The sequence below is a fragment of the Haemaphysalis longicornis genome, unplaced genomic scaffold (assembly GCF_048455015.1).
Source record: "Haemaphysalis longicornis isolate Haplotype H1 unplaced genomic scaffold, Haemaphysalis longicornis Haplotype H1 scaffold_12, whole genome shotgun sequence".
NCBI lineage: Eukaryota > Metazoa > Arthropoda > Arachnida > Ixodida > Ixodidae > Haemaphysalis > Haemaphysalis longicornis.
In genome coordinates this window covers 64,188,484-64,209,054 of record NW_027526225.1, presented here as the reverse complement: position 1 = coordinate 64,209,054, position 20,571 = coordinate 64,188,484, and the positions used below count along the sequence as shown (strand labels likewise).

General features: G+C 49.5%; 1 protein-coding gene and 1 pseudogene across 1 annotated transcript in view; both read right to left on the bottom strand.

Annotated features, from left to right (window-relative positions):
- Positions 1-20,571, bottom strand: part of LOC144162765 (uncharacterized) — a 152,102-nt gene that overhangs the window by 36,077 nt on the left and 95,454 nt on the right. The gene's annotated exons all lie outside the window — the stretch shown is intronic.
- LOC144161991 (uncharacterized) lies at positions 6,306-7,700 on the bottom strand (annotated as a pseudogene).

Below are 20,571 nucleotides of genomic sequence, written 5' to 3'. Positions count from 1 at the left end.
CTTCCTCTGCCCCTCTGCTCCTCTGTGATATTCCGGATCGCCTACGTAGTGTTCCCTACGGCCGACGTGCTCATTTTCATTGGTATTTCGCACTCTACTTTTCACTGTGAAATGTTTGGCCGAAAGTAACTCAAATCATTTGGTTGACGTTACGTCGAATGTGGCTTTTATTTGTGATTTTGGGTTCCGTCGACCTTAACTGTAGACACTGCTAAAAGTACCGCATGAAAAAAACCTCAGTTTTTAATTTCGGGTTCCCTCAGAGGTAACTCTTGACACTGCGTAGCAAAAAAAAAATTACACCCATCTCCCCGAAGGGAACCATGAGTAGGATGCGGAGCGTCATGGGTGTTCCGTTTGCGTTTCCGTTATGTTTGTTAGCCAAATTTGGCGGAAATGTAGTGCACCCCGTAATGCTCATAAATCCTACTCATGGTTCTCTTCGGGGAGATGGGTCGTCGCCGTTGCAGTTAGTAAAGACGAGATCGATACACGTTGCGTGGATTGTAGCTGGGTGTAATTGCTGTTAGTGTTTGCGCTGATGCTCTCACTTAATTGCGTCAGCACACTCACTGACGGAACTGTTGCTTCCATCCTACTTCATCTGAAGAATCACGAAGTCAAGCGCAAGCACAACCGGAGTTGTTGTTGTTGTTGTTGTTGTTGTTGTTCCTTTTCTATGGCGCGTACCCACGTGGGGGATTGGCCAACAAACGTTGGTGTGCGGACGCCGCACCACCGCTGACGCCCTGGGACATACCCCCGAGTATAAGACGTGGGGGATTGGCCAAGAAACGGTGGTGTGCGGACGCCGGACCACCGCCGACGCCGCGGGACATACCCCGGAGCACAAGACGCTCCGCATCTAAAACATTAAAGAAGAAATGGAGCTTGCTGGTAAGCTGTTGTAACCTCGCATGACAAGAATAAGGCGAGGCTGATAAATTATGTACAAACACACGGAAGTAAACGACCACGTACGCACGTTATCGTTTCTCGCTGCCTTACTGTTGAACGGATTGCTCAGAATATTGAATGCATACTTCAAATCTGCATACTGTGCCCACATTTTGTTGTGCATTCAAGAGCTCGTTCCTGCCATCACTGTTGTCTCCTGGTAGCATATCGCTGCCTCGTTTGACGCCATTTCTGGTGTACATCGTGAACACGTTATCGAGAAACGCATTCTTTGAGTTTGAAACGCTTTAATTAGATCAGTTTGTTATTAATAACACAAATATGAAAAATACTATACACAATTTAAGGAAACATTGATATTTATCAACAAATTTTAAATAAAACATTTCGGATCCTTATTAATATTTTGTAAAAATGTCCTTTCGTACCGTGCTCAGCTGCACAAAAAAATATCGCAGAACACCTAAGCCCTCACTCCTGGTCGTATACCTCTTGATGGCGCCCCTGCAATGCGCTCCATGTTTCCACCCCGGTCCCCATAAACTACATGCCGCCAGTCCTTAATCTAGCACCCAGGTTTGATTGATACACTTTCATAGATGAAAAATCATCCAGCGCTATTTGTATTCGGGCGTCTCGACGGGGGCGGTATACAATTACTAGGTGCGAACACTTCAAGCCTTGAGAAAGCCAACGGGCTGCGCGTGTACGCTCAGTTCTTGAGTATGCCGCCTTGGTATCAGATTAGGAGCACCAAAACTCTTATGAATAAACTTGAGGCAATTCAAGATCCGGCTGTGCGTTTCGTTACTGATTCGTATAGGTGAAATTAGCGTGAGAAGTTTCAACCGGTCTGTCTTATGCAATACTCTAAAACTCCGGCGCACCTTTCCTTTGTATTTATTCTTAAAAAAAGGTTTTATGTGAGGCGGTAGAAAACGATCAACATCAGTACCTTCAAGCCTCCACACTTGTAACAGAAAAAAATGGTGAATTTTAACTCACATATTCGCCTTAAAGCGTGTTTTTCTCAAAACTATGAAAGTTAGGAATGCCCTGCCCGACAGTGTCCTTTCTGCCCCTTATGAGATGTTTCCCGCTGCACTCTGGCACCACAAACATACAAGCACAACATAACTTGTCGCTGTTTCCATTGAGTGTGCGACTGTAAGCTGCTGTTTTCGCTACATATTGTGTGTGGTGCTGTGTACGCCCTACGTTGTATTTTCTTGTTGATTGTTGTGTCATGTTTTAGAACGATCGCTTTTATTCATGTATAAAATACTCAACAAAAATTTTATAGAGTAAGCCAGCTGCTATAACGACCAAATAAATAAATAAATAAGCCTGCCCGAAGGTAGAGGGCACCAACGAGACGAAAGCAGATTTTATTCCAGTGAACCGGCGGCTATTCCCCACCTTCCGGCATTGAAATTGAAACGAACCCTCAAGTATTTTAACATAACACTCAAAACAAAAACTGAAACTAAAGTTTTTCGGTTTCACTCACAAACGAAATAACAAATAACGTTCCCTTTTCCATTTCGCTCCAGCCCTAAACATGGTTTTTATTTTCATTTTTCGGTTCCGCTTTTCATGCCGTTCCGACACCCTGGCCGCATGCCGGAAACACGGAGCAGAAGCCATTCAGAGCCCGCTGTTCCGAAATGTGAACCAGAAAAAATAAAATGCTCCTAAACACTTGACTCGCACTCAATTCCCAATGGCTGCAGCAGGTTTATGGCGTGTGCATAACAAAAAAAAATCCCGCCATCTCCACGAACTGAATGATGATGACAGGGGGCAAGCTAAAATGCTTATCGGTAAAACCGTGAAACATTCGCCCGCACATCATATAAAGACTCGACACGTCAAGCCTTCCACCGCTCCGTTGACAAGCCCGTCGACGCCGTCGATGTTTGTGGTGCTTATGTATGGCTTGTTTCGGACGATGAGAATCTCCATGGGTAAGCTGGCGAATTCGGTGTGTGACATTTTAGCCACCTTGGCCGTCGCCTTCTGCCGAGCGTCTTGTGTCGCGTACCCCCGCTACATGTCTTCAGCTCGCAGGCGACGAACGACAACCTCTTCTTCCTCTCCACCTTGTTGGGTAGCAACGAACGCGTTGAACGTTTTGACCTCTTCGGCCAATCTTTGGTTGGCCAATGCCTAGGGGGATCCTGCCACAATCATCATCAATCCGCCGTGTGCGGCAGCCACGAGGGACGGGACAGGGCCCGAGCCAGAATCTTGAGCTCGCAGGCGACAAACGACAACCTCTTCTTCTTCCTCTCCTTCTTGTTGGGTAGCAACGAACGCGTTGAGCGTTTTGACCTCTTCGGCCTAACTTTGGTTGGCCAATCCCTAGGGGATCCTGCCACAATAATCATTAATGTGCCGTGTACGGCCGGGACAGGGCCCGAGCAAGAGGAGCTTCGCCTTAAAAATTGACCGCGTATCTGCTCCTTTGGTTGCAAAATGTCGTCAAAAGTCTATAATCATTGCAGACATTTGCAAGAAATGCCCCCCCTTTGCTTTGCCACTCACCTTTCGTGCTGTTCCTGTACCGTCGCGCTCGTCCCGAGGTAAACACACTAGAGGTTTGCTCAAGGCGATTTGAATTTAGCGCCAACCACTGCTACAGGATGGGTTCCTCGATGCCAGTGCTGCAGTACGCCAGAGACGCGTGTGAATCGAGGCGCCCAACTTCATGGTTTCTAGAACCGCATGGCCATGCTAGGGTCCCTAGGGACCATAGCCATGCTCCACGTGCGTTCCAAGCAGCACGTGGAGCCTAGCTAGCGGAACCTTTCGTTTCTGTTGCCGCGTGATTTCTCATATGCCACCAGGAGGTGGCGCGGGCAACAGCAGGCGGCGGTTTTCTGCAGTAGATGTAGAATATTATTTGCTAAGAAAAAACCAAGCATCCATGTGTTTTTAATAAAGAATCACTGTAAATATCCCTTGTGTACTAATTTCCTGTATTATTTATGCGTAATGTCTTGTTCAACAAAGTTGACAAGTTTGAACATATAAACCGGGCTTATACGTTTACATTTGGCTGTGAGTATATAAGACTATTGCGCAATATCTGATTTACTTTGGCCGAGTGGCTGAATCTAGTCACAGACATACAGACCGACAGGCCAAAATTTCTGGGTTCAAGTAGCCCAAGAAAGACTATCGCTTTTAAAAAAGAAAAGGAAAAATGCGTGGATGTGAAACTTCACCCGCAATGTCGGTGGGCCTTACGCTTCTGTGAATGCATCGCCTCAGCAGCATAGATAGTGATTCGGCACCGAGAAGCTGAACTTACTCCGACTTACGAGGTTTTGGGTGAATTCCACATCAACAGAGAACTCCATCCACGAACTTTGCTAAACGAAAGGCTTACGAGCACTCTTTTCATAAGGGTATGCCTACGGATCACCTGAAACTTCACTGTTATAAAGGCATATACGGATAGGGCACCCGAGTGCAACACCGACGATGTATACTGCCTCAATTCGGAGCCTATGTATTTGTGTTCGCGCCAAATAATTAGTCTTTGTTTTTAGTAGTAACAGCGTCCGACTCTCCCGCAAGCTTGCTGATGTGAGTGGAGCACCAGGGGTTTTTAAAAACCTCGTGAACATTCGCGGTTAGGCGTCGCAAAGGGTACATTCGCACTCATGATGCCCCACCATTGCAGCGTTCTCAAGAATACCAGAGTTTTAGATGCGTAGCATTCCTTGCTGCCGAGTGCCCCCACAGTCAGGACCATGTAACCCCCTGTGTTTCCCCAAAAATAAAGCTATCGCGGAAGTTCCACCTGTAATCGTTGTACTTGCGGAAATGGAGATGACTGGTCGGACGAAATAATGAAAAACGAAATAATAACACAAAGATAAGCAAAGTATAATAAAGGTAAAGCGTGTAACGCCCTGAATTGCCACAATATTGCAGATTGTGCGATAGTTCAAAGTGTAATCGTTATAAAGCATAACTGGAGATAATTGGTGGAAAAAAAGTATGAGAAATTACAAAATAAGAAAATATAAAAAATACGAAAAATGTCAAACCGTATAACGCTTTGCATTTCCGCAACAATGCAGATTTCGCGGAAGTTCACCTGTAGCCGTTATAATAATAAAAATGCATATAATTGTTGAAACGAAACTTTGAAAACTACGAAAATCAGGCAAGTTTAAAAAAATTAGCGAGAATGGTGAACCGTATATAACGCCCTTAATTTCAGCAATAAAGCAGATTTCGTAAAATATTCAAAATAATCGTTATAATACCGCAAATGGGGACCATTGGTCGAACGAAGTTTCGAAAAAGTAAAAACTAAAAATATCTAAAAAAATTACGGAAAATGGCAACCCGTACGACGTCGTGCATTTCCTCAAAAATGCATATTTTGGGGAAAGTTCCCCCTGTAATCTTTATAATAGCGTATACGGAGATGATTGGTCGGACAGGATTTAGAAAAAACAAAAAAAAATTGGCTCTGATGAAAACACTTAAGACAAGCGTCATCAGAATTCTACTCATTAGTAGAGAATTCCCTGAATTTCTGCACGTAGTAGCCTACGTAGTACTGATGCACCGAACCACATGCGAATGTGCCTGCAAAGGCGTCTTTCCTTTTTTTTAGTTTACACCATGGAGTAAAGTTTTCTGTTCCTTCGTACAGAAGGAAGGAAGAATGTAGAAGGAAGGCAGGGAAGTTAATCCGGCTAGAGCCTAGTTAGCTATTCTGCACGTGGGAAAGGTAAAATGGGCAAAAAAGAGAAAGAAAAAAAAAGAAGAAACGTTGGACCCGACACGTATGCCCAGCACTGAAGCACTGACACTGATTAAGTTTCTTTTACTCAGATGAGCGTGACTGTGCATTACATGAACATTACTGTGCCGACTTGGAAGGGCACGCGTAACAAGAGCGCGCGCACACGATGTCGCGCGAAATCAGCTGCGCGCACAGCCGGACTACTGCAGTTGGCGCACAAACGCGTTCCAGTGCTCCAGGCTCGCAGCGCCCCGCTGTCGCTGCAGGGAAGAACCACAGTCCCGCTCATTGGCAACCGGAAGCAGTAAGCCTACGGTCAACACGCTCTCATCTTCGCGGTATACCACAATGCAACCCCTAGCTTCCACGGGCATCCATGGGCAGCGCTACATGTACCGCAGGCCACGCGCTCGCAGTTTCGCGTTTCAATCCGTGAGCACTGTACGTCGCCGGACGGATGTGTGTTCGGGGAGCCTGTAGAACGTGCGATCCACTGGCCGCCCAAAGGCGCACCGAAGAACAGAGCTCACGCCGGTCAGCAAGAGAGCAGAGCGCCGATTTATGGTCAAAGCCAGGCTCGCTTATATCTAGTTCAAACGTAAGAGCATAAGGGGGACGACGGAGAGGAGCGGCGATATGTGCTGCCGCGACCACGGAGCGGGAGGCGAAACTGCCCATGCCGCAAGCGCGGGCGAGCGACCAGAAAAATGTCACAATGAAAACCAAGGCGGACTGCTAAGCTTCGTAGCTACGACTGCGAAGGAGAGGGCAGCGGCACCTGATGGATGAAGTGAGATAGCGGCCGCAATTCATTCAGTGACTGCGCAGTGCAAAGCCGATCGCGGTGGCCTCGCTGTTTCTTCACACGCGGCAGATGCGATCTGACGAGCACTTGCGACATTGGTCGCGCTAGAAAGCTTCGTTTCCCCTCCTATCTTATTATTGCTCCGTGGCCGCGACTTAACGAAAGATGCGCGCTTAACCGCGCGCGCTACGCAATGGTGTCGTCGGCGCAGAATATGCAACAATTCTTTGTCCTTGAAATTGGAAACGCTGCACCGGTCGGCGTGTTCTCGTAGAACTCCTCAGGACTTCTTGGGGGCTTCTTGTAGTGTGGTCCGCGGGGGCTGATCTGGTCGTAGGTTGAGATGTAGAGGCGACGCCGGGGACCCGTTCCGGAGAGTTTTCGCACCGAGGCGTGTTGGTTGCCGGATCACCCTCGTCTGCTAGCGTTGGCGGGCTGGATACAAGTCGTTGTTCGATCACCCCTTCAGGCTGCTTCTGCTGCTCCACTGGACCGTCGCGTTGCAAGCGCACTTGATCGGCGTGTTGCTGGGCCAGTTCTCCCGAACTTTCCGCGGTAGCCATTCTGTACCCAGATGCAGTCTTGACCCGTCCCGGTATCCACTTGTCACCGCTACCATAGTTCCGCACGTAAACACTGGTCTCAGTTAGTAAGGTCCAGTCGTCTTGACCCTGCGACTTCTCTGCAAGAGTAGAAGGAAAACACGAGTCCAGCCGCGATTTGGTAACCGAGAAGCATCTCGGCTGGCGACTTCCCATTTTTGTGGACTTCTCCGGTAGTTGAACAAGAGTCGCACTAGGTTGTCCTCCAACTTCCCTCCTTTCATTTTTCGAAGCACCTCATTTATATTTTTTTTTACGTGCGGAGTACCTAGAACCACACAATGTCCGTCCGCGTCCGTGCGCATAGCATTAACAATCGCAAAATATCACAGGCACCGGCAGGATTCCAGCCTGTGTGTGGTAGAGCAGACAGAGTTAGTGTCAGTAGTCTTACCCATTGAGCTACGACGGTGAGTTAGCACCCGAGTATCGAACGGATTACTCCCTCGTCTATAACGGTGCGGAATACCTTATAGGACCTCCCAATGTCCGTCCGCGTCCATCCGTGCGCACACCACCATCAAGCTATATGCGAGCGAACTTTTATTTGAGCCTTGAGTTGAAGTTAAATTTAGGGAATAATCAAGGTGCAACTCACGGCTCAAATCGAATGACGGTCGGGGCGCAACTTGGATGTCATTTCGAGTCCCCGTACCTCACACCCTCGCCATCATCCACGCAGTGGAGATCTGCTATTTTAAATGCAGAGCATTTCAGTAACTCACGATGTCAACCGCGTTGACGTCCGTAGTCGTAGTCCGCATCCCTCCCCCTACACTATATAAAAAAAATACTATCCGGCGCCTGGTTTCGATCACACGACCCTGCGGGCGGAATGCAATGTACATGGTGCTCTACCCACTGCGCCACGAAGCCGACACAGAATGGGAGGCTACGAACGCGCCTTATATCCTTGACTCATTCAAACTACGTCAAGAAGCTGCTGATACAACGCATTCACTGCCACCAACTCCCCAAACACTAAACGTTAACACAATACACCCACCCCCTATACGACGCATTTACTTGAGTCCCCCTCGCGGGGAGATGGGCCCAATTTTTTTTGTTTTAAGCCACCCGGTCAGTGTATAACGTTTAACCTCGGAAAGGACAGGGTCGGTGGCACTCAAAACCTTCAGCTCACGTGTGGGTCACTCCCCCTTCGTCCAGTCTGTCTAGGCACAGAACGTATTCGGCCGGATCATCTGTTACACATTCCGGAACTCGCGGGGTAGACGACTCAGCGCGTCGGAGTTGAACATCTTCCTCCCTGGAATGCACTAAAGCTCGTATTGCTAGGCCCCGAGGCACAGTGCCCACCGTTGCATTCGGGCGGCGGCCATTGTTGGTGTCTCGCGGTCCGGTCTCAGCCGGACCTGAAGCGGCTGGTGGTCGGTCACCAGCGTGAACTCTCGCCCTAGAAGGCAGTCACGAAATTTTGCTACGTCCAAAATGAGCGCCACTGCCACTCGTGCTAGTTTATAGTTCCGCTCAGCTTGTGTCAATGTTCTGGAACGGAGTCCAATGGGTTTATAAACATTGCCTACTGTGTGGAACAGAGCTGCTCCGACACCGTGGGGAGATGGGTCACATTCCAACTTCAACTCTTTGTGTAGATCGAAAGGCGCGAGAACTTGGGGCATCTTTAAGCCTTTTCTTCGCAGCTGTAAAAGCAGCTTCCTGCTGCTCCTTCCAGTTCCAGCGCGCATTCTTTTCCAGCAGCTGATATAAAGGGAAACGCGGAGTTCACATGCTAGGCAGAAACTTCGCGTAAAACGTCAGCATTCCAAGAAACGAGCGCAGTTCGCTAATATTGCGTGGACTTGGTGCCTCAACAATAGCGCCGACGTTCTTTACTGTCGGGTGAAGACCATCTCGGCCAACCCAGTGTCCAAGATACGTCACAGACGGTCTGCACAATTCGCACAATCAAATCTGAGCTTTATTCCCCAGACGCGGAAGCGCTGCAGGACGTTTCTTATTAGCTCGGTATTATCAGAGCCCTTCATGCTTCTCTGGTCATTAAACTCCCGGCCACGTTTCGTACGGGGACAAAGGCTACAGCGAGTGGCGCCACCGCAGATCGGAGGGCATCGGGCGGCCGCCGCTGCTCTGTAGCCAGACCGGCAGGCAGGAACGCAGTAGCAGCATGCTCGTTCGCACCGAATTTTTTCGCCACTCACAAAATGATAAGTCCATTAGAGCGGCACACGACACGGAAAGCGAAAGCGCACTGCTGATAAGGCGGCGAGCGTCTGTTTTATCTTACTCCGTGGTCCGTTCCCTGCCAAACGCGCTCTGACCACGACCCAGGCTGCCCTCCGATCAACACCAGCGCCGCGGCGCGGCAGCGTACGAAGCTCTCCCATAGCGTGATGGTGAAGTTTTATGACCAGAAAGGCATTGAAGGACTCTGCCATTATCATTCCTTATCTCCGACACAAGCACGTCGTCTAGATAAGCTTGCACGCCCGGCAGGCCTGCCAGCACTTCATTCATATTTCTTTGAAAGATTTCTGGGGCGGATGCTATTCCAAACGGCAGCCTATTAAAGCAAAAAAGGCCTTGTGCATGCTAATGACGCAGAATTTTCTTGCAGCTTCGTCGAGTGGTACTCGGTTGTACGCGTCGGGTAGGTCAAGAGTGCTGACACAGTCACCATCGCTTAAGCGAGCAAACATGTCCTCAATAACGGGCAACACGTATTGCTCAGTGGCACAAGCTAGGCTCAGGGTGGCTTCAAAATCCCCGAAAGTGCCGACAGTGCCGTCTTACATTATCATCATCACCAGCCTGTCTACGCCCACTGCAGGGCAAAGGCCTCTCCCATTATTCTCCAATTACCTCGGTCCTGTGCCAACTGTGACCAATTTATCCCCGCAAACTTCTTGATCTCATCTGCCCATCTAACTTTCTGCCGCCCCCTGCAGCGCTTGCCTTCTCTAGGGATCCACTCTGTTACCCTTAATGACCAGCGGTTATCTTGCCTTCGCATTACATGCCCTGCCCAAGTCCATTTCTTCTTCTTAATTTCTACTAATATGTCTTTAACACCAGTTTGCTCCCTGACCCACTCCGCTCTCTTCTTGTCCCTTAATGTTACACCTATCATTTTCCGCTCCATTGCCCGCTGAGTCGTTCTCAATTTAAGTTGAACCCTCTTAGTGAGCCTCCAAGTTTCTGCCCCGTAGGTGAGTACCGGTAAGATGCAGCTGTCATACACTTTCTTCTTCAACGACAATGGTAGGCTGCTATTCATTATCTGATAATGTCTGCCATATGCACCCCACCCCATTCTGATCCTTCTAATTATCTCTGCCTCATGGTTGGGATCTGGGGTCACAACTTGGCCTAAGTATATATATTCGCTTACCACTTCCACTGCCTCGCCATCTATCTCAAACTGCTGTGCTGTCCCGAGGTTATTGATCATTACTTTAGTTTTCTGCATATTAATTTTCAGGCCCACGGTTCTACTCTGTTCGCCCAGTGCGGAAAGCATGCTTTGCAATTCGTCCCCCGAGTTACTTAGCAAGGCAACGTCATCAGCAAATCTGAGGTTACTGAGGTATTCTCCATTAACCCTTACTTCCACCTGTTCCCAATCCAACGTTCTGAATACTTCTTGTAAGCATGCTGTGAATAACATTGGAGAGATTGTGTCTCCTTGTCTGACACCCTTCCTTATAGGTATTTTACTGCTCTCCTTATGGAGGATGATGGTAGCTGTAGACCCATTATAGATATCCTCTAGTATTCTTACATAATGCTCATCTACCCCCTGGTTCCGTAATGCCTGAATGACTGCTAGGGATTCGACCGAGTCAAATGCTTTCTCATAGTCTATGAAGGCTATATATAGGGGTTGAGTATACTCAGCGCACTTCTCTATCACCTGATTGATCGTGTGAATATGGTCCATTGTTGAATAACCTTTACGGAACCCTGCTTGTTCTCTAGGTTGACTGAAATCTAAGGTTGCTGAGATTCGGTTAGCGATTACCTTGGTAAATACCTTGTAGACGACTGACAGTAAGCTGATCGGCCTGTAGTTTTTCAAGTCCTTCATGTCGCCTTTCTTATGGATTAGGATGATGTTCGCGTTCTTCCAAGATTCCGGTACCATTGCGGTCATTAGGCATTGCGTATACAGGTTTGCCAGTTTTTCAAGTACAATTTCTCCGCCATCCTTCAAGAGGTCTACTGTTATCTGATCCTCACCAGGTGCTTTGCCCCCTTTCATTTCTTTCAAAGCCTTCCTTACTTCTTCGGTCGTTATACTGGTGGGATGTCTATCTCCTCTGAGCTACTGTCTCGTTCGGCATTATCCTGCATGTCCCGGCTACTGTACAGATCCCTATAGAACTCCTCGGCCACTGTGACTATTTTATCCCTATTTGTAATGACATTGCCTTGCTTATCCTTAAGTGCATACATCTGATTTTTTCCCACGCCAAGACGTCTCTTTACTGCTTTCAGGCTACCTCCGTTCTTTACAGCGTATTCGATCCTCTCCATATTATACTTCCGTATGTCAGCTGTCTTGCGCTTATTGATTAACTTCGAGAGCTCTGCTAGTTCTATTCTGTCAGCTGCGGTAGAGAGTCTCATGGTTTGCCGTTTCCTGATTAGATCTTTCGTCTCCTGTGAAAGTTTACCAGTATCCTGTCTAGCCATAGTACCCCTGACTTTTACTGCACACTCCGTGAGAATACGTGTAAGGTTGTCGCTGGCTTCCTGTGTCGTAAGCTCGGCTTCCTCGTTAAGGGCGGAATATCGGTTCTGCAGCGCGATCCTGAATTCTTCTACTTTACGTCTTACTGTTTGCTCATTTATCGGCTTCTTTCGTACTAGCTTGTTGCGGTCCCTCCTCAACTCTATCCTAATTCGAGATCTTACCATACGGTGGTCAGTACACCTTACTCTTCCGAGCACTTCCACATCCTGCACGACGCCAGGGTTATCGCATAATATGAGGTCTATTTCATTTTTGTGCTCCCCATTCGGGCTCCTCCAGGTCCACTTCCGACTCTCCCGTTTACAGAAGAAGGTATTCATTATGCGTAGGTTATTCCGTTCTGCAAACTCAACTAGTAGGTCCCCCCTGCTATTTCTACAGCCCAGACCATAGTTCCCAACTGCCTTGTCTCCAGCCTGATTCTTGCCTACTTTAGCATTGAAGTCCCCCATAACTACAGTATACTGCGTTTTTACTTTAGCCATTGCCGATTCCACATCTTCATAGAAGCGTTCCACTACTTGGTCGTCGTGGCTGGATGTGGGCGCATAGCCCTGCACCACCTTGAGCTTGTACCTCTTTTTGAGCCTAATTACAAGATGATGATGATGGTTTGATGTTTATGGCGCAAGGCCAACTTACAATTACAAGAGCCTAATTACAAGAGCTGCTACCCTTTTGTTAATGCTGTAGTATTCGTCTATGTTGCCAGCTATGCTTTTATTGACTAGAAATCCCACTCCCAGTTCTCTTCTGTCCTCTAGGCCACGGTAACATAGGAAGTGTCCATTTTTCAGCACCGTAAAGGCTTCGCCTGCCCTCCTAACCTCGCTAAGCCCTATTACATCCCATTTAATGCCCTCTAATTCCTCGAACAACACCTCGAGACTTGCTTCGCTAGATAAGGTTCGCACGTTAAACGTTGCCAGGTTCAGATTCCATTGGCGGCCTGTCCGGATCCAGTGATTCTTAGCACCCTCTGCTGCGTCACAGGTCTGACCGCCGCCGTGGTCAGTTGCTTCGCAGCCGCTGGGGACTGAGGGCCGAGGGTTAGTTGGCGTATTCATGGGAGGTTGTGGCCGATACTGCACCAGGGTGGCCAATCCTGCTCTGGTGAGGGAGTGCATTACCGGCAATGGTCGCCGGGGTCAGGCCGCACCCCAAGCCCCTTTGTGCAATTCCATCAATACGCGGATATTTTTTTTTTAATCCGGTGGGAATTGTCCGGCACCGGGATTCGAACCACGGTCCTTCTGCACGCGAGGCGGGTGTTCTACCTCTACGCCATCGCTGCATGCGATGGCGTAGAGGTAGAACACCCGCACACCACCGTAGAGGTAGAGGTAGAACACCACCTGTAGAGGTAGAGGTAGAGGTAGAGGTAGAGGTAGAGGTAGAGGTAGAGGTAGAACGCCACTGCGATGGCGTAAAGGTAGAACACCACCACAATTGACGTTGCCCAATCGGAATGCTTTACTGGCAACAACGCTCCTATTGAAACCAACCTGTCCAGCACTTGCGTTACTTTATCGCGCAAAGCGTAGGGAAGGGACCGTGCCTTACAGAATTTTGGATTGACGCCCTCGTTTAGGTACAGACTGGCGGTGGTTCCTCGATGAAAGACCAGGTCGGCAGAAAAAACGTCCTGGTATGTCCTCAAGATGCTGTTGATGCAGTAGCTGCTTTCGTGGTCTTCCCGAGGGACGTCCCGTGCTGCTACCTGCAATATTGGAGCTCCTGCGTTGTCGAGTAAACTTCGAGCAAATCACGACCCCACAGGCTTGGCCCCGCAGTGTCCAACGCAGTCAGCAAACAGTCCACGGACACCCCTTCGTAGCGGACGCGCAACTGAAGTTCTCCCAGGTCAGGGGACAGGTAGGCGGTCTACGTAGCAGAAAGCTTGATATTGGAGGGTCTTAGACTTGGCCACTGCCTGCGGTGCCTCTCGCAAAGTTCACGAGAAATGACGCAATTTGGTGACCCGGTGTCTACGTCCTTTGGAAATTCAATGCCACCCCACGTGAATACTCGGCGAACTAGGGGTTCCAGAACGTTCTTCCTTATAGACGCTAGTGTCGATATATGGGCTGTTTCCATTTCCTCGTTAGACGAGCCTTTTGTGACGTCAAAGTGTTCGATCGCACCGCTCTCGAGTCGTTTGCATGAGGCGCACGGCGTAGGCACTTTCGTGCAAGGTGCCCTTTACGTTTACACTGATAGCACCGCGACCTGGCCCAACCACAACCGTCATCATCGTGCTTTACACTACCGCATCTGCCACAGCTTTCGACTTGCGAAGTCTTCCGTTCCCCTTGTAGGTACATTTTTCCAGACGCATCTACTTTTAGTAGTGGTGGGTCCTCCCCGTACATCTTTTTGACATCTGTTTCTGCGGCCTCGGCTGCCATTGCTACAACCTTTGCTTCTTCCAGCGTTAAGTCCTTTTTGACAATAGCTGTTTCTGCAACGCACTGAAACATACGCCGCAAACAATGCGGTCCCGTAGGATCCGGTCCAGAGCGCATCCGAAGTTGCAGTTATCAGCTATCCGCCGAATGTCCACTAAAAAAGCATGCATCGCCTCCCCTTAAACTTGGCAGCGGTTAAAAAATTTGTAGCTTCGGAAATGCCGTTCCTCTTTGGGTCATAATACCAGTTTAGCGTGGCCACTGCTTCTTCATAACTAAAGAAAATTGGCGTGCGCCATTCTACTTTCCCTGCCAAAGCCTGTACCGTGTGCGGGCTCAATGCCGCCATAAGTAATGCTCTCTATTTTGCTGAATTCTCAACGGCGTTCGCTTCGGAGTAAGCTTGAACCTTGATAAGGTACGGTTTCCACTTATCTTTGCTTCCGTCGAAGTCTGGTAGCTTGAGATGGGCCATGTCGTCCAACGGCGTGCTGCGGTCTTCTGGTTCCTTTTTCGCGACTATCGCGTCGCCAATCCTCGTCGCCACTATAGCATCCCACTGGCCGCCCAAAGGCGCGCCGAAGAACAGAGCTTACGCCGGTCAGCAAGACAGCAGAACGTCGATTTATTGTCAAAGCCAGGCTCGCTTATATCTAGTTCGAAGGTAAGAGAGGAAGGGGGACGATGGAGATGAGCGACGATAGCTGCCGCCGCGACGTACCGAAAGAAGGATGCACACTTAACCGTGTGCGCAACGCAATGGTGACGTAGGCGCAGAATATGCAACAGCAGGCACACGACACTACAGACCGAGCCCTTCGGCCGTGTCATCTCCATAGAATTTGTTGCGCAGCCCCTGGACGGCGGCAGTATTGATTGCAATGCGGCGAGCAAATGTCTGTGTGCCAAGAGGTAAACTTTCCAGGAGGGAGACGGCGCTCATGTTGCTCTGTGCGGGCATCCTTTTCATCACGAAGGCAAAAGAGAATCTGGCGCCTTCTTTGCCGAACACTTTCCATCCTGGTAGTAACGTCGGGCGGGCTCGCATTACAGCCCTTAGGAATGTTCCATGCGTTCGGCGTGGTTGGTTTTCTAGCCGCGGCTCCATCCTTGCTGTTAGCCCACACATTGCCCTCAATGCCCACACATGCTGGTTCGCAAGACATTGTCGTGGGTATGTTAAGTTGAGAGTGTAAATCTTTTAAAGTTGCGACCAAGTCACCGAGGACACCCCGGTATGAGGCCGTGCCTTCACTCACACCCCTGCAGATGTTGCATGCGCGAGCCGAGTCGGTGAAAAGTTCTTCTCACCCACTGTGCGGCATAAAAGGCAGCAATCAGTTCACACTGCGTTGTGTCGACGAATGTGAGATCGACTAGGAGAGCCGCATTTACCACGCAATGAATGGTGTTAACCGAGGCCACCGCACCAACGTGCACTGGGGCAAGTTCCTTCTCAACACCAGTATCATTGATGACTTGTTCATGACGCTGCAATTGTGCGGCTTGGCAAAGCGTCGCGGCCTTTCTGAATTTCGAGGCTGTGGTTTCATGTTTCGGGCAGCAAACGTCCCATCCACCAGGACAGTCCCAGTAGCGCATACAAGGGGTTAGGAGATAAGACCGACAGACATATTAGGTAATCATCAAAGCTCATGTAAGATGAAAAGTCCAGGTTTTTCTGCTACTAAGACGTTTCTTTTCGGCTGAGAGACCTTTCTCGGGTTATGCTGACAGCAAATGTATACCACCGTGCGGATAAAGCTCACTTAGGGGGTGCATCTTGGCAACCCGATAACAATTCGTATGGCCTCATGGTTAACCTTCCCGAGTTGCAATTGTTTCCCGCGGGTACGAACATGGTATTTTTAAGCTTAGAAAAAAGGGAATCAAGCAGAGTTCGCACGAGCTTCCCCGTCTCCTTTTCTTTCGTACCCCAGTGGATACTGGTAACTTGACGGATGAGATGGAGCAAGGACTTGTAGTGCGTGGTAGCATTTCATGACATGTTTTTTCCGTGTTGAATAATATATGTCCCAAGAACCCTGATGGAATATTTCCTCATCAGGGGTATTTTTTACCTGAACTGGTGCAGTTTAGTGCATTGTCGTGCAGACCAGCTCAGGGTGATATCGGTGATATAATTTGTTAAAAATCAACATATGCTGCACTGCTTGCACCAGTTCAGTCAGTTCAGGTAGAAAAAGGACTATAGTATCTGGTGACCAACCAAGGAGGGCTGGAAATAGTTGCGGACTTCCCATATTTTCGCAAATAAGCCATAGAGAACTACCACAAATTCAGTATTTTCAGCAGACGCACTCATTCCCATTCTATCGAGATAACTATTAATAATGTCTAGGCCAAGCTGTAATCTGTACTTCTGTTCACCCGGTGAAATAATTGTAGCGCAAATGTGGATGCCAACAGCGTAGATGGAAAAATGTAACGACGGAATATCCTCAAGGCGGAATGCGCGCCATTTCAAGGTTGAGGAGGGTCGGCGAGAAGACTGCGCCCTTGGGTACTCCAATCCTGTTTGGGCAGGATGGTCCGATGTAATCTCCCACTTTTACTCTGGGCGTTCGACTGTACCGAAAATGTTTAACGAAGACGAGCATGTGACCACGTACTCCAGCATCTATTACAGTTCTGTGTGGGACGGAGTCGAGGCTTTGCGGACACCCACCGCCACCACAGTCCGTCATTGTACTGGTGAGTGGTCACTGACGACCTAGTGATACAGCATGAGAGAATATCCTGCGTGCTTAGCCCATGGCGCAAACCGAGTTGTTGCGTCAGTAAAATATCTTGTTGGGCTAGATGGTGCATAGCGCATCTGTCTCGGGGTACTGCGCTTTTGTGTAGTGTTTTTAGCGCTCTTTGTATGCAACCGATTTGGTGCTAGTGGAAGGCAGCATTTTTTAAAGCTGTCAATCGAGCCGCGCAATAATCATGCATTCAACCAGTTTGCAAAACGGTTGCTTGTGAGGGCAGTGGGTCTGAAGTGTGGAAGCTGATTCGGTGGTTACCACGGCTTTAGAGTGGGTTTGACAAGAGAATCACGCCAGGCACTGGGAATAGTGCCAGTAATAGAAGCCATATAATCTCGTCTAGCTCATCAGTAAACTAGCCGTCTCAGTACACCGCTAGATCAAAGAAGGCAGCCCACAGTGTCAAAACAACCTGCTCTGGGAACACACGACTCTAAATTCCGTTACATTAGAACAAGACTGCTTGGTCGCACAGAGGATATTTCTTATCAAATCTTTTCGGGTTAATTACACAAGATCGCAGGATAGGTGATTGAGGTAACAGATGTGTTACATTGAACCAGTAACAGAGCTTTGTCCCCCCATGACTCCACGTTGCAGGGGATTATTGCTCTGTGCTCGCTGGGTATGGACAACCATTTCCGGCTTTGAATCTTTGGTGCTTTGAGGCTACCCACCTGGATAAAATCGTAAGAACTATTAAGAAAGCCAAACGGCTGGCCACCCGACGCTTAAATGTTACTAAGAACACCCCGTGGCCAGATGTTCACCTCGCAGACCTATGGCGTCAGCGCCTCGATGCATTGCGCGAGTACAGAGAGAGTGGAAAACCGCGTAAGCTGCGCAGCCGCTTCAACGGAATAGCCACTGAGACACGAGCCCAGGTATTCGAGATTTCGGCGCACGTAGGGATCCCCGGGTGACCGAAATTAATCCGGACCTTTCCACTACGGCATGCTTCAATCGAATGCGTAGCGTCGGCGCATTAAACCTCATAATCAATCAATCAATTAAGCGGCTAGCCTTGCAGTGGATAGGTGGTGTTTTCTTCGTAATGCAAACACCACTGGGGCGCAAATATGGCACCTTTTTCGGTGCTGGCAAGGCAAATGGAAGACACCTAGCGCTGCCCAAGCAGTGGCCCTGCGCAAGCAAATATCGGGGGCTCAGCTGGCCCTGTATGCCGGCGACGCGCTTTTTCCTCAAGCAGCGACCTCATCCGATCCTCTCAGGACTCAATGCAGCAGAGGTCCTAATATATAGCTTTTATTCACAAGCGAGGCACGCATGCAGGCAACCATGTGAGAGCGCCGTCAGTGGTTACGTCGGGCTCCACAGGATGGCGGTACTTGTCCGTGCTACGCCCATGATATGGGTTTGACATTCCAAACTCTACCTCACCGAATGCAAAGTAATGCCTCGACTTCAATGTGAGTGCCATTAACAACATCTATGTTGACACCACCGTTGAGAATGGGATTGAAACGGAGCGGACGGCGCACGCCGGTGTTATTTTTTCTTCGGCGTGCGTGCGCAGTGCCACAAGACGCGCAATGTCCGTGGCGCTCAGGCCATGTCCGTCGCCATTACCAGAGTTGCCAAGCAAAAAAAAATGACAGCTGAACTTTTCAATGCATACTACCTATACTTTCTCCAAGCCAGGCGGAAATAGATCAGCTATACTGTATGAGCGACTTCCACGCAGCCTTGGCGAGGCCAAATTCTCGCAGCGCCCAGGCCTGGACACTGTCACCATCTTACAACTCAGACACCTCCCAGAATCAGACGCCTCCTAGGAGACGAGATTAGAACTCGAATGAAACAATGGAAACAGAGTTGCAAACAGCAGTCCTGAGCTTCGACCATACGCTGTCCCACTTCCAGCTACAGCTATCGCCAATAAAGACAGAACTGCTCAGCGTCGATGGTACACGCGGCAAAAATAAGGAACGAATTATCCACCTTCAAGTGGGACACACGTTACTCGAATCCCACAGTGGCACCATTCGGCTGCTGGGCGTTCCTGTCAGCAGTTGTAATAGCCCAAAACAGTGGGTTGCCTCACTTAGGGAGACCTGGCGCTCCACCTTACGCCTGGTTGCGCGGATATCGAATAACTATTACGGTGCGCACCAAGCAGCCTGCCCCCTGCTTGCTGTTGTGCCAGAGCGCCCGGCCCAAATTCGTCTCACGGGGCGACGCGCCGACAGCGGGGCCGGTTCACGCCTCGTCCAAACCAGGCCAAACCGCCCGCGGCCGACAGGCTAGATCATGCACCGCCGCAGAGTCGCCTCGTCCTTCTGCGTCGCGGCGGCTCAGTCGAATCATGCATTGGGTGAACGACCGGCAACCGACAGGCTGCTACTTGCTTGGAGTCGGGTTCGCTGAGGCGGCGCGACGGCGGCGCCTTCCTTTTCCCCGTCGGGGCGGCTCTGCTGACGCAACCCCCTCGCCTCCATTCGTCGGATTTCAAACTTCGGCCAGCGAGAGTCCTGGTAGGAGCGATTCAAACTTCTGGGGGTCCCATCGGACTTCCGGGGGTATAAAAACCCGCCCGGAGGCACTTATCGTCGGAATTCATCGGCGGGATTCTTCGGCGGCACTTTTCGGAGGAACCGAGTGGAGAGGTGCTGTCGCCTTTCTGCAAGCCATGTAACGCTGTTGTTACCCTTGTACATACTGTATATAAATGCTGCTTCATCTTTTCGTCGGCTCGAGAACTTCATCGCTATGCGCCGCTTCGATAGCGGACGGAGCAAGGCAGCGACGCTACACCTGTGACTGCGCTGGGGTGCCCAGTCCCAACATTGCCCGTGCCGTGGAACACTGGCACTACACCTACAGCTTTCCGGTTTTTGAGTTACGATCGTCCCGTGTAAACGATCTTCACCGGATGAATCGGCGCGTTCTGCCTGCGTTGAGCGACCTCCCAACCTTCCCCCGGGTAGATGCTATATCCACGAAGCAGTTCCCCATCCGCCTCCCACTAACCTCATCGAAGAAATGAAACTACGCTTTCGATATCACATGCACCATTAGCCACAAGAAAAAGGACTTCAGATGTGTAACCGCCTAATAGCGACTCCCACATCCCCGATTCACCGCTAGCAATCCCTCCGTGGGAGCGCGCGTTCATCGGAATGCTACGTCGGTGCCCTATCCCCCACGGTGAAACAAAACCAGGCGAACAATACGTTCGCACTCTCGCAAATGACAAGGCAGGCGGCGAAGCTGACGTCTATACCGACGCGGCTCTGAATGGGATGACGACGTCCTTTGCCTGGACATCCACAGACCTGCAGGAATTGAATAGATCCAGGCACATTTCTTACATATGCTACCTCGTAAAGGAGGTGTAACGTCTTAGAATTCTGGGCGCCGTGCGGCTAATTTATGATCACTTCGTCCACCTGCCCACAAGAAAATGTCGCGTTATTACTGATTCCTATGTTGTTTTCTAGGAGTTTAATCATCTATTCATACAAAACACTTCGGTAACCAATATCATTACCATGATAAGAGACCGACAAATGGAAGGCTTCAAGATTAGCATTG